Source organism: Pithys albifrons, chromosome 3 (genome assembly GCF_047495875.1).
Source record: "Pithys albifrons albifrons isolate INPA30051 chromosome 3, PitAlb_v1, whole genome shotgun sequence".
NCBI lineage: Eukaryota > Metazoa > Chordata > Aves > Passeriformes > Thamnophilidae > Pithys > Pithys albifrons.
Window position 1 is genome coordinate 12379129 of NC_092460.1, and position 12062 is coordinate 12391190.

Below are 12062 nucleotides of genomic sequence, written 5' to 3' on the forward strand. Positions count from 1 at the left end.
TCCAGAAGTCGACGTGACAGAAAGCGTGCGAGATCACCAAGTGCTGGGAGTCGCGGCTCCAGTGAGGAAGTGACAGAGACATCCCGCAGGGGAAAACGTCCCCGCCTGCGACATCAGACCGCGGATCCATCCAGCCGGTCAAGAAGTCGTCATGACAGAAGCTTTGTAAGACGACCAAGTACTGGGAGCTGCAGGTCCCGCCAGGAATCGTCAGGGGGATCCCGCAGGCAAAACCGCTCCCTCCAACGTCAAAACTCAGATTCATCCAGCCTATCCAGAAGGCCCCACCCCAGAAGCTGCCCGCCTGCACCGAGTGCTGGGAGGCGAAACCGAAGGGAGAACACGTTGGGAACATCCCGCAGGCGACACCACTCCCGCCAGCAGGGTCGTTCCTGAAATCCATGCAGCCAGTCAAGACGTTGCCCTGGTTCCCGAAATCCACGCAGCCAGTCAAGACCTTGCCCTGACAGAAGACGTGAGAACACAAAGTGACAGGAGTTGTGCTCACCAGTGGGACGGTGAGACAGGGACTCACCACTGGCAGGCACCATGTTAGAGGGCAAGGAGGAAGCCCCCGGAGTGAGTGACCCAGATGAGACCAAAGTTCCCCTCCCACAGCCGGGCAGAGGGGCTGTCAGGATGGCCAGTGCAGGGCTGGAAGTGGTGGCAGGGGAGGCAGGAGCCATCCAGCCATCTCGGGGCTGGGGCCCTCCTTTCCTCAGCAAGCCGGGCCCAGCTGGGGCAGGAGGCACCTGCTGGGACACCTGTGCCCACAATGGCCCATCCTCTCCAAGGCCTCCAGCCCTGTCCTTCATCCAGGCAGTCACAGAGCAGCCCTTGGAGTCAATCCCACAGCCCCGCAGAGGTGCCATTCCTGGTGCCATTGACTCTCGCCCTTCCAGCATGCCTGCTGTGTAAACGATCAGATGCTTACCCAGATATCTGCAGGAAAAAACTTGAGATGGGCACTGTGGCCACATGTTCTTCATGCTGAATTGCTCCGTGGGCTCCCTCCAGCTTTCCAACACACAGTCCCTGCCTCACTGTCTTTACGAGCACATTGTCTTTGGCCAATCTCCTTTATCAGCAAGAGAACGATTGGACAGGACTCCTGGCCTTTCTCCCCCCAAGCAATACCCTACTTGTTCTCAACTGGGTGGCCCAAAACTGAAGACCCCAAAACTGCTTTCCTAAAAGATGACGATGAATGTAAGCAATAAAGGCAGAATGTGAAGCTAATACATGTGAGAACAGGAAGACAGGCCTTCTGGAAGATAAGGAGCTTTGTCTTCATGCTGCTGCTTCAAAGGAACCTACAAGAGACAAACAGGAACAGGACAACCAGAGGAGGCTGGCGGCTCTGGAGGAGAGACACAGGGAGAGAGAACTCCAGAAGAAACTCATTCAAGGAGCACTTTCGAATCTGGTAATTACACTCACAACTTTTATCTGAATAGTCCAGAGTATAAGGAAAAGGGTAATTAATGTATGTGAATTAAGATTCCTAAAAATCATAGTCTGGATTTTCTGATACATTGCCAGTTTTGAGTATATATAAAATCCTGCATACCTCGTCCCTGGAATGCCTCTGGAGTTGCAGGAGGAATAGCAGAGGTCATGGAAACACCTTTTAGATACTTCTGTATGACTGCAGCAAGTACTTGCTGTGTTTGACCTGACATTTCCCCCTTTTCTAGGACGGCCAGCCAGCAGGGAAGCACAAACACATCCTATTCGATTCAGACACGGAAAATGAGACGTTGAAAAAAGACGCAAGTTTGGGAAATATGCCTGGAGAAGTAAGTGTTATTAGGCAAAAGCCCTGTGTGACCATGCCTTTTGTTCTGAAGATTAGATTTCCTAGTGAAGTGCCAGAGAAATGTAGGTAAGTTTTGAATTAACATCAGACAGGTTTGAAAGAACTTAACCATTCATCTGAGAAAGCTTGAGAGCTTGGAGAATTTGGAAGGAGTTTGAGATTGGTATAGAAGGTATTCTAACTTAGAAGAGAAAGAACTTCTGTATAATTAGTGTTGAAATTCCTCTGCTTTTAGGCAAAGGCTGGGGAGGAGATTGGGCTTGAGCAGTACAGAAGTATTCTGCTCTTTCTGAGACTGGATGAACTGCTAAGGCAGTATCTTGTTTTTGTTGAGCTCCAAAGAACTGTGTAAGGCTTCGTCTTTACTATCATTAGCAGACTCCTCATGATTTTACTGCCATGGTTTAGTACAATTTAATACTTTTTTTTTCTCAAATAGAACTTCTTACCTATGACATTTTTTAATCGCATCTCTGCTAAAACTTTAAAGCATTGGGTTTGCTTTTGTTGGGATTTTTCCTTGTAATTGTAGTGAGATTAGGACCATTATCGTTATTTAGCCATTGATATTTTTAAGACGATCTTCCTACCTTTTATGTGGATATTTTTCCTGTGGTCAAATTGAACAATCATAATTTTAATTTTATAATTATAAACCAGAATTGCACAAGGTGTGTATACAAGGTAAGATTGGCAGTAGATTGATCAGTGCTGGAAATGCACAGGGTTGTGCAGGAAATCCACTTTTTAAGGTAAACTGGAAAGTACACGCACAAAATTGGTACTGATTTATATTGTCAGATGTTAATAACCTCCTCCTTTTGTTTTTCCTTTTTGTTTAACAAAGGATAAATCTGCTCCCAAGCCTTCAGGCAAACTGTTTGAGAGCAACGAGAACGAGCAAGACAACACGGACGATGAACGATTCATAATTTAACCACAGTTTGAAGGCTAAGCTGGGGAAGAAGTGAGTGAACCCATCACTGGAATTTAGTTTTCCTCTGAGAGTCTATAGGGCCACTTCAGAGGAACAGAACTGGTAGGCTTGTATTATTGCTGAGTATGGTTTTTATCAATTTACAATAGAATTCCCTTCAACAGAGGAAAGAGTGGCCATGGAGGAAATAATGTGTGGTGTTATCTTTGTATCCAAAGAAATTCCTGGAGAAGGCCCCAGGAGCTAAAAATTGTTGGTATGTTCTCATTAAGTCTGAAAAAAAGGGGATTGAACGTTGCTGATTTCCTCCTCCAGTGCTTAAGAGCACTTGTTTCATTTGTTTAGCTCCTGAGGCTGCAGTCCCGATTTGGCACCGATGAAAGATTCCGCATGGACGCCCGATTCCTGGAGAGTGACAGTGAGGAGGAAGGTAAAGCTGCCCATACTTCCTGGTTACTGGTAGTAATGGAGCCATATCATGGAGCTTCAGCTTTTGAAGCACCTTATGGCCTCCTTTGGCTTCTTTGGTGATCCCTTAAAAGAAAACCACCCACCTCTGCTGTGGCTCTGCATGGGAAACACCAGGGGTGGCTGTGCTTTCTTAAAGGTGTATGCTGCAAAAGTATTTGGAACAGCTGAGTGAGGCACATGTGCCTAATAAAACAACATTTGAGACTATTTTTAATACAGCATGATATCAGAATGTGTTTATCCACATTGAAAAACTGGGTAAGCAGTGACTTAGAAAAACCCCCTTTTGGATCATTATATTCATTTAAACTGTTTGTTTTGTAGCCATCCTGCAGCCTGTGGCTGATTTGGCAGTCTTAAGTAGGGTCATTTTTTTTCTTTAGCAGCAGAAGGCAGAAAAGCTGAAAATAGAAAAAGTTTGAATATCCACCCCCAAGAAAAAGAAATTAACCCAGTTTTCAGGATTCAATTTCTTTCTGAAACTTAAATTTAGCCTCACTCTGCTATTCCCTTCATTGCTTTCATGTGATCTTCTGTAGAGCATCAGCAGTGGCAGAGGGGTTGCAGTTACATGACAGCTGCAGGAAACATGTTAAATACCTGATCTGGCCTTCACATGAAATAGATGCCCAGAACTGTTCTAACCCAAGATTTTCTACAGTGCAAGGGACAAAGTCTCTGAGTAGCTTTTAGATAAAGGAAGTGATGTGTTGATAGACGTGAGCTCAGCTAGTACTGTAGTGATACTATGCATCAAATATCACAGGCTCAGCAGGGAAAATATAATGTATTTCTTGTTATCTTAGCAGAGACAAAGAGCTTGAAGGCAGATGAGGAAGACGAACTTGCTGCAGAGAAAAAGAAAACTCTGCAGATACTGGGAAGCCTCTTGAAAATCAACCTGGAACAGCCTAAGCCAAGTAAAACAGCAACAAGTGCCAAGAAATTCAAGTATGAATCATCTGCCATCAGTGAAGGAGTTTTAGGGAGGCTTAAGTTTTGCCGGTGTTTCCTAACCAAAATTTCTGCCTAGATGGCTGAGGAAAGTACTTCCTTTCTTGTGTGTATTTGAAGTCAGTATTTAATGGAATTCCCAGGCACTGACTAGCAGGGACTTTCTAAATGTCAATTACATTTTGGAGAGTTTTTGGTGAAGAAGCCAATTTGAATTTGTATCCTACTGTAAAGGTTTGGGGTAGCTTTCTTTTGAGCCTTTAGAGTGTCTCATGGTTTCTCTTTGCCTTTCTATTTTCTTAGAGACATTAATGCCCTCCGTTACGATCCCACCAGACAGGACCACACAGTTTTTGAAAGGAAACCAAGTACTACAGAAAAGGAGAGGTAATATTACAGCTTGGTAACTATAGTTGTGATGTTTCTCCCCTTAGAGAGAAGCCTATGGCAGCAGACTGAGTTTGAAACTACGCAGACTGCTATTTTCTCTTTAGTCCTCCCTGTGATTGCGGAAATCAATATACAATAGGAATTGTGAGCACTAAAACCGGCATGCAGTGTCACATTTTCTTTGTAGTCCATCTACTCTCTGCATGCCATTTTCTGTCCTCACTGAAGGTGAGAAAGGTCAAGTCATGGACTTGAAGATTTGAGAAGTTTTCAAGAGACAAGTTTATTAGCTCTTATCCTGTGAAAAGGCATATTAGCTCTTAACATTTCTTTTGCCAGAAGAGAAATCTGTCCTAAGTATCTTCATTTATGAACTACCACATGTTAAGTGAAAAGTCCCTTAATGATGTGGGTAATAAAAAGGAGGCTTGTTCCTGCCTTTAGAATCAAAGCTCAGATGTTTCCCCTGCACTGCTCTCTCCCTTAAAAGTGAACTCCTCATCAATGTGCATGGCTGAGTTTAGGAAAACATCAAGAGCCAGGTGGCTCTTTCTTTTAAAAACAGCTGTGTTGTGTTACTGTCCTCCAACTATCCCATTTCAGTAAAGCTAAAAGGAAGAAGAAGAAGAAAGAAGAGAGTGAGAAACTGCCTCAAGTGTCTGAAGAAGTCTATTATGATATTGCTGCTGATTTAAAAGACTTATTTGGATCTTCAAAGAGCCAATCAGAGAAACGTGAGGAAATACCCTGGGACAAAGATGATGCAGAGGACTCTGCCCCACCTGACCATTTGGAACCTGTCTCTGGGAATAACACAGCTCAGGAGCCGAGTGGTTTCAAGTTTTCCTTCTTTGGAGACACAGAGAAGTCAGGTGTAAAAGAAGGTAAGAGCAGGACAGTGCAATTTCTAGTGAATGGCTCATGTCAGGCACTGTGCAGGACTACGGTGCCTAGGAATTCAGAATCCAGGGCATTTTCAGAGGCAAAAGTGAGTAATGAGGCAGAATCATTATGATCTTCAGTTACACTTGCCAGGATTGTGGTAGCTCAGCTTGCGCCCCAGGAATCTTGAAAGGGATGTTTTGAGAAAGAACGATTATTTATTTGTTTTTTTTAAACAGTGATGGACGTTGTTGTCATCCCCTACATTTCTCAGACAGGGAAAAAGGTGATATGCCAAGTCAAAGTTTCACGCAACCCAACAAGATTTGAAATCAAAGGTGTGTTAATGGAGTAATGTGAGCAAAAGCAAATCTGGAGTTGACGCCAAGAACATTCAAGATTGCTTTATTATTTACTTAATTTTCTTATTGTACCTTTAGAAAATTGAAACTGAATGACCCATGACTATAGGGGATATAAGTGTTACACACTCAAGATTAAAACATACTGAATTAAGTCAGTCAGTAAGGTAGGAAACAAAACAAACCATGTGAAGTTAAATGAAAGATTTAAAACAAAAGAAACCAGAAAAAACCAAGCCCCCCACATTTTTACTGACTTTCAGAAAGGATTCAGTGTTCTGAATGCACTAATGAAGGTTTCAGGATATGAAAGAGACCCCCAGAACAAAGTGAAAAATACCTGAGCCGAGACGTAGTTCAGAAAGCCCAAGAGGGGAGGTTTCCATCCTTCTTAAATCTGCTTTTCCAATGTAAGTTCTTCACTGGGAAGTAGGGTTTTTTGCTGGCAAGTAGAGGAATAATCTGATTTTTTATTTCAATTGTGATAATCTTGCAGAGCCCTACATCCTTGAAACAATAAAACCTGCAAAAGTCACATGGCAAGAAGATCCACGTTTCCAGGACAGCAGTTCTGAGGATGATGATGAGCCAGAGGCATCAGAAATTGAAAAGGATCAAGAAATGCAAGTTGTATTTGTTTTCTATTTGGTTGTAGTAATTTGCTGCTGTGAGAATATTAATAGCAGCACTCAGGTCCTGGGAAACTGCTGTCTTCATTCCACATCTCTGAGCAACAGAAGTTATCCTGGAAAACCATTCCTTGCTGCACAGAGTGTAACAGTGAAACATCCCAACAGCCCATTTGCTTTGACCTTGAGTATAAAAATATGAAAGCTGAGTTTGTGGTTGAACACTGGAGAAATTAAGTGGGTAATTTTGGTTCAACCCAAACCAGTTTTGGTTTGGCCAAAAGTCAGAGACGTAGTAAATTTTCTTTTATAAAAGGGTCTTTTTTATAGGAGACCGTATTTGGTTACTGTGGAGGAATGTTCTTCCATGCATTCTGTTTCTCTGAAGCACTACAGCTTTAACTTGCATTAATGGAATTTGACAGTAACTTTCTTGATGTTAAAGTTTCCTTGTGTTTGTCCAGGTTTCTTTGCTTGCCACAAAGAGAAAGTACAAGATTTTTCTTCTTCTCCAAAGATGATGAACGACTGAGAGGTACAACAGAACTTACTCACTGTCACTCCTTTTTTGGTTTCTTTCAAAAGTCTTACTGAAAGTCAGGGAAGAAGTCCTGTCTAGTTATTTGTTCTGTAACACAGGTGAGAGGTTTAAGGAAAAAAATAAATTGCAAGTTTTCATTCGTATTTGTGGTCTAAATTGAGGTAGAATCCCATGACAAACTGCTGGTAACAAATACGCTGAACATCTGTCTTGCTTCCATTTTTTTCAGAGAATTGCCTAATATGTACCTGGCCTTTTAGGGCTTACCAAAAAAAAATCACAAATGCCTTTCAGGCATATATATCATCATTAATTTTTTCCTCTCCTTCTGGTGTTACTATTCATAGCGTTGAATATTCTTATTAGCCACTTATGTCCACATCGTTCTTGATTCTAATTAATGTGGATTTTTTTTTCTTCTGAATATAGTGAATTTTGTATTTAAAACCAAACAAAACAGCAGCAAACATTCACAGCCTCGAATGGTTCCACAGACCACAACAAGAATTGCTTGTGGTATCTTATGCAGTAACTTATCAAGACAGTCTTAAATAATGTTTTTTTCTTGAGACATATGAGGTAACGGTCATGAACTGTCTTGCTGTGTTCATACAATTAGTGCACTGAAATCTTCCAGCCTGTCTGATTTACAGGCCCTGTTGAAAGTGAGACCTCAGTCCTCAGCAGGCATGAATTTTCTTGGGAGATGTGGGGTAATGGTGCTGAGCTCTTAATGAAACAGGTGCAATTTCACTGCAGTTCCTATCTTGGCATATTAACTGCTGCTGCCTTTTGTTTTTCTTAGTACACAGGGCAGTAGTTCAGAGCATTTCTGTTGGAGCCAATCATGTTGTGGGGGATAAGAGATTATGAATGATAGGAAGAATATGAAGAATAGACCTTCTGACTTGATTGCTGTCTTGCTCATGAGTTTTACAAACAGCAGCATTTTCAGAAGTGTTTAAGGAAATCAATTTGTTCTTTTTTGGGCAGAGGGCCCAAAGTTATTTTGTAGATCAGTGGATCTCAGTGAAGAACAAGATGGTTGGGAAGATAGACGAAGATTATTGATTGAGGTGAGTATTTAACATCTCTTCTTTGGTAACTGTGGGCATGAGGAGGGAACACGGCTGCTTATTTGCATGAAGAATTAAGTTCAGGACCTCTAGAAAGGCTGGCAATTTTGTAATTGCCGAGGAACTAAACTTCTGTAGTATAAAAGTGTGCATAACACCATGTTATGATGTCCCGTCAGGTAAATTAGTGAATCTCTGTAATGTACAGGACCAGTTACTTAAGTGTATGTAAAGATACAGGTGAATTTAGAAACTTGTATTAATCATTATTATTTTATTCATAATTTTATGTTATATTTTATATATTTTCAGGAATGCCAGAAGAAGCTTGAAAGTTTCCCAGAAGTTAATGAAAAGTTTCCCAGAAGTATATGTATATAATGTACATATACATATATACATACATCTCTATACACAGACATATACACATACACCTATATACATGTATACAGATGTATACAAATACATGTAGATATACATAGACATATAGACACAGACATATATATGTATAAACATAAATACATATGTAAACATATTATACATATATACACATACTTAGGCATAAATAGACATACATATATACTTATATATGCATGTCTGTATACATAAATCTAAACATATAGAAATAGACACATGTGCATTCTCCTATATATGTATCTATACATATACACATATACACACACATATATACATATCATACATATATACACACATATATATACATGTACATACATATATACACACATAAACACACACATATATATACATAGACCTATATACCTATATACATACTATACATATACACACACACATACATGCATGTACAATTTTGCACACATACATATATACACACACATACATATAGTCATATACACATATATACTCATTCACATACATATATACACATGTAGACATAAATACACATATGTACACATATACATACATACATATACATATATACATATATATGCATGGTATTCAATAAAGGGTTTTATATATATACATATATATATATGTATTATGTCTACCTAGGCCTCTGCTGCCAAGTGTCTCCAAGCCCTCCTGGGCACCTGCTGCCAGGCCCAGCCTGGCCCTAGCCCAGGGGTACCCGAGTGTTTTGACTCTTACCTATGTCCAGAGCAGCACAGCTGCCACATTCCCAGCTGGTTGTGCTGTCCCTTAGGCCGAAGCAGCGTCTGTGAGTGCCCTTGGCAGCACAGGAGCATTTCCCAGGGCCTGGGGAAGCATGGCTCTCTGACAGGGAAAAGGAAAACTGATGAGCTCCGTCTGCCCTGGCATCAGGAAGGTACAGGGTGTCCCTGCCCTTTCCCCTGTGCCGTTTCCATCCTGTTCTGCTGTTGATACGTTCTCTGACTGACTTACTGTTATTTTGCCTGCATGCTTTTCTCTGTTCCAAGGGTACACTTTAAAATGCTCAAGATTGATTACCATAGGAGTGAGGGGTTCATCAGACCCGCTGTTAACCCCATCAATCCCAACAAAAGCCACTGCTGTCCCCTCACCTACCCATCCATTCACTCCAGCATAGAAGGCTATGAGACTGTCAAGCATGATTTTTCCTTTTATTCCACCAGCTTAGAGATGACATTCAGGATGATGTCATCTTCCTAGGGAAGGAGGTGACACCGATGGGCCTGGCATTTCCTAGCTCCTTCTTGCTGCCCTGTTCAGAGACTGGAGTGATGTTGGCTTTTCCCAGTCTCGGGCACCTCTGCTGGGGAATCACCTTCCCTGGCCTGCTGGCAGTGTTCCCCATGCCAGGGGCAGGAGCAGAGATTCCCCTTGGCCAGGGCTGGAGCCCTGGAGTGGCACTGCTTGAACGGCATTTTCGTCCAACAGTGCCAACCTCGCTGGCCGCCCCAGGGCCTGGCATTTGCCCCTGCGCTTGCTGCAGCAGCAGCCGCCCTGACTCTGTGGCAACGGAGGGCTCGGGACCTGCCTTGGACCCTCGGCTGCTGAGGGGCTGCCTCACAGTGGGTGGTGGGGGGCTGAGGCCAACCCCGCCCATATTCCAGGTGCACGTGGCTTATGTCTCAGTGGCCAATGTGACCTGTGGGGCCAAGGGTACAAAGGCAACTCTGGGTTCAGGCCACCTGACAACGGGAGGAGAAGGAAGAGGAGGATAGAGCTGCCCAGGGAGAGCCTCACAGTTTCAGGCTCTCAGCCTGTGCTGCAACCTCACCCACGTCACACCTCTCAGAATCAGCAAAGGAGCATCTCAAGGTGACTGTGGTGTTCCTTGACTGGACAAGAGAAGGGGGAGAGGGGCAGAAGCCTCTCTCCTAATTCAGAGCCAGCGGAGAAGAGTGGAGCAGACCTCAGTGTTCCAGTGTCAGGGTCTGACTGCTGAGACGCACCATGTCAGACAGGACAAAGGAAGCCCCCGGAGTGAGTGACCCAGGTGAGACCAAAGTGCCCTTCCCACAGCCGGGCAGAGGGGCTGTCAAGGATGGCCAGTGCAGGGCTGGAAGTGGTGGCAGGGGAGGCAGGAGCCATCCAGCCATCCGGGGGCTGGGGCCCTCCTTTCCTCAGCAAGCCGGGCCCAGCTGGGACAGGAGGCACCTGCTGGGACACCTGTGCCCACAATGGCCCATCCTCTCCAAGGCCTCCAGCCCTGTCCTTCATCCAGGCAGGCACAGAGCAGCCCTTGGGGTCAGTCCCACAGGGATGCTGTCCCCAGCCCTGCAGAGGTGCCATTCCTGGTGCCATTGACTCTCTCCCTTCCAGCATGCCTGCTGTGTAAACGATCAGAGGCTGACCCGGACATCTGTGGGGAAAAACTTGAGAGATGTGGGCTCTGTGCCCAGATGTTCTGCCTGGTGAGTTGCTCTCTGGGTTCCCTCCAGCTTTCCAACACGCAGTCCCTGCCACTCTGTCCTTACGAGCGCATCGTCTTTCCTGCAGTTTTTTGCCACTCTCCTTCATCAGCAAGGGAATGAGCAGGTAGGATTCCTGGGCTTTCTCCCAAAGGATATCCTACTGGCTGTCCACCGGCTGGCACAGAAGGTGAGAGCCTGACATGAGCGGGGAGATTTGTACCAGGCGAGGTTTGCTGGAGCTTAGCCCAGACCCCATGAAAGGAAGACCTGCCCTTGCCAACAGCTCTGGGACCAGGAGGAGACCCCAGGGCTGCTGCTGATGGGGCTGCTGTGCTCTTTCCAGTGCTGCTTCATCTGTGGCCAGAGCGGGGCCTGTGTGAAATGGAGTGTGACCTGAGCTTCCACCTGCCCTGTGCCAAGGAGGCTGGCTGTGTCACCCAGTACATTGCACCGTACAGGTACCTCCTTTCCCCTCCTCTCCACCACCAGGGAGGAGCCCAGCACTTCTCACCCCACCCATCTCTTGTGTCCCCAGCTCCTAACTGCCCTGCACACAGACCACAGCAGGCAGTGGAGGCGACTCCTGAGCCAGGCACCCTGATAAGTGAAAATGCTGGAAAAAGTGACTGCTAAGAGAAAGTTTTGTATTCTAATAGCAGCAAAGTATTTATTGACAATGTTGGAGGCAAAGCCAGTTCGTACTGGGCAAAAACTTGTTCAAGTAAAATAAGCCTAAGTTCATGGTTAACACCTTGTAATTTCCATATTAATGACTGGGCAAAAACGTGGGCAGAGCTTTCCTTTTGGCTTGGAATTTGGGTAGTGGTCTCCTGACTTCATCCCTCGGGTGGTCTCAAAGCGTCTTCTTCACCGTTGGATTTCTGCCTTTTCTTTGTTCAGTGACATGACCTGTCAACCTTGTAAAGCCTTGGCTTCAACTCTCCAAAATCTTGATTTTTACCATTTCATCCTATTGAAGTGTCTAGCTTAGTTTAATTTATGACTTCTAACCCATAGTACACTAGTTCCTATAACTACTGGACAATTTGTACCAGAACAAAGTGACTCTAGCACTTTATGCTGTTCAGAGACTTTGCTGTGCAAACAACATTTTGAAAAGCAGAATTAGAAATTTCACAAAACTAGGGATTTTCAGTCCCA

At 44.2% G+C, this 12062-nt stretch overlaps 1 long non-coding RNA gene across 1 annotated transcript; it reads left to right on the forward strand.

The window, feature by feature from the left end:
* Nucleotides 1–7808: 7808 nt before the first annotated feature.
* On the forward strand, nucleotides 7809–9067 carry LOC139669266 (uncharacterized). The gene is made up of 2 exons (XR_011697219.1): nucleotides 7809–8061; nucleotides 8374–9067. It is a non-coding gene; the product is annotated as an uncharacterized lncRNA (long non-coding RNA).
* Nucleotides 9068–12062: the final 2995 nt, after the last annotated feature.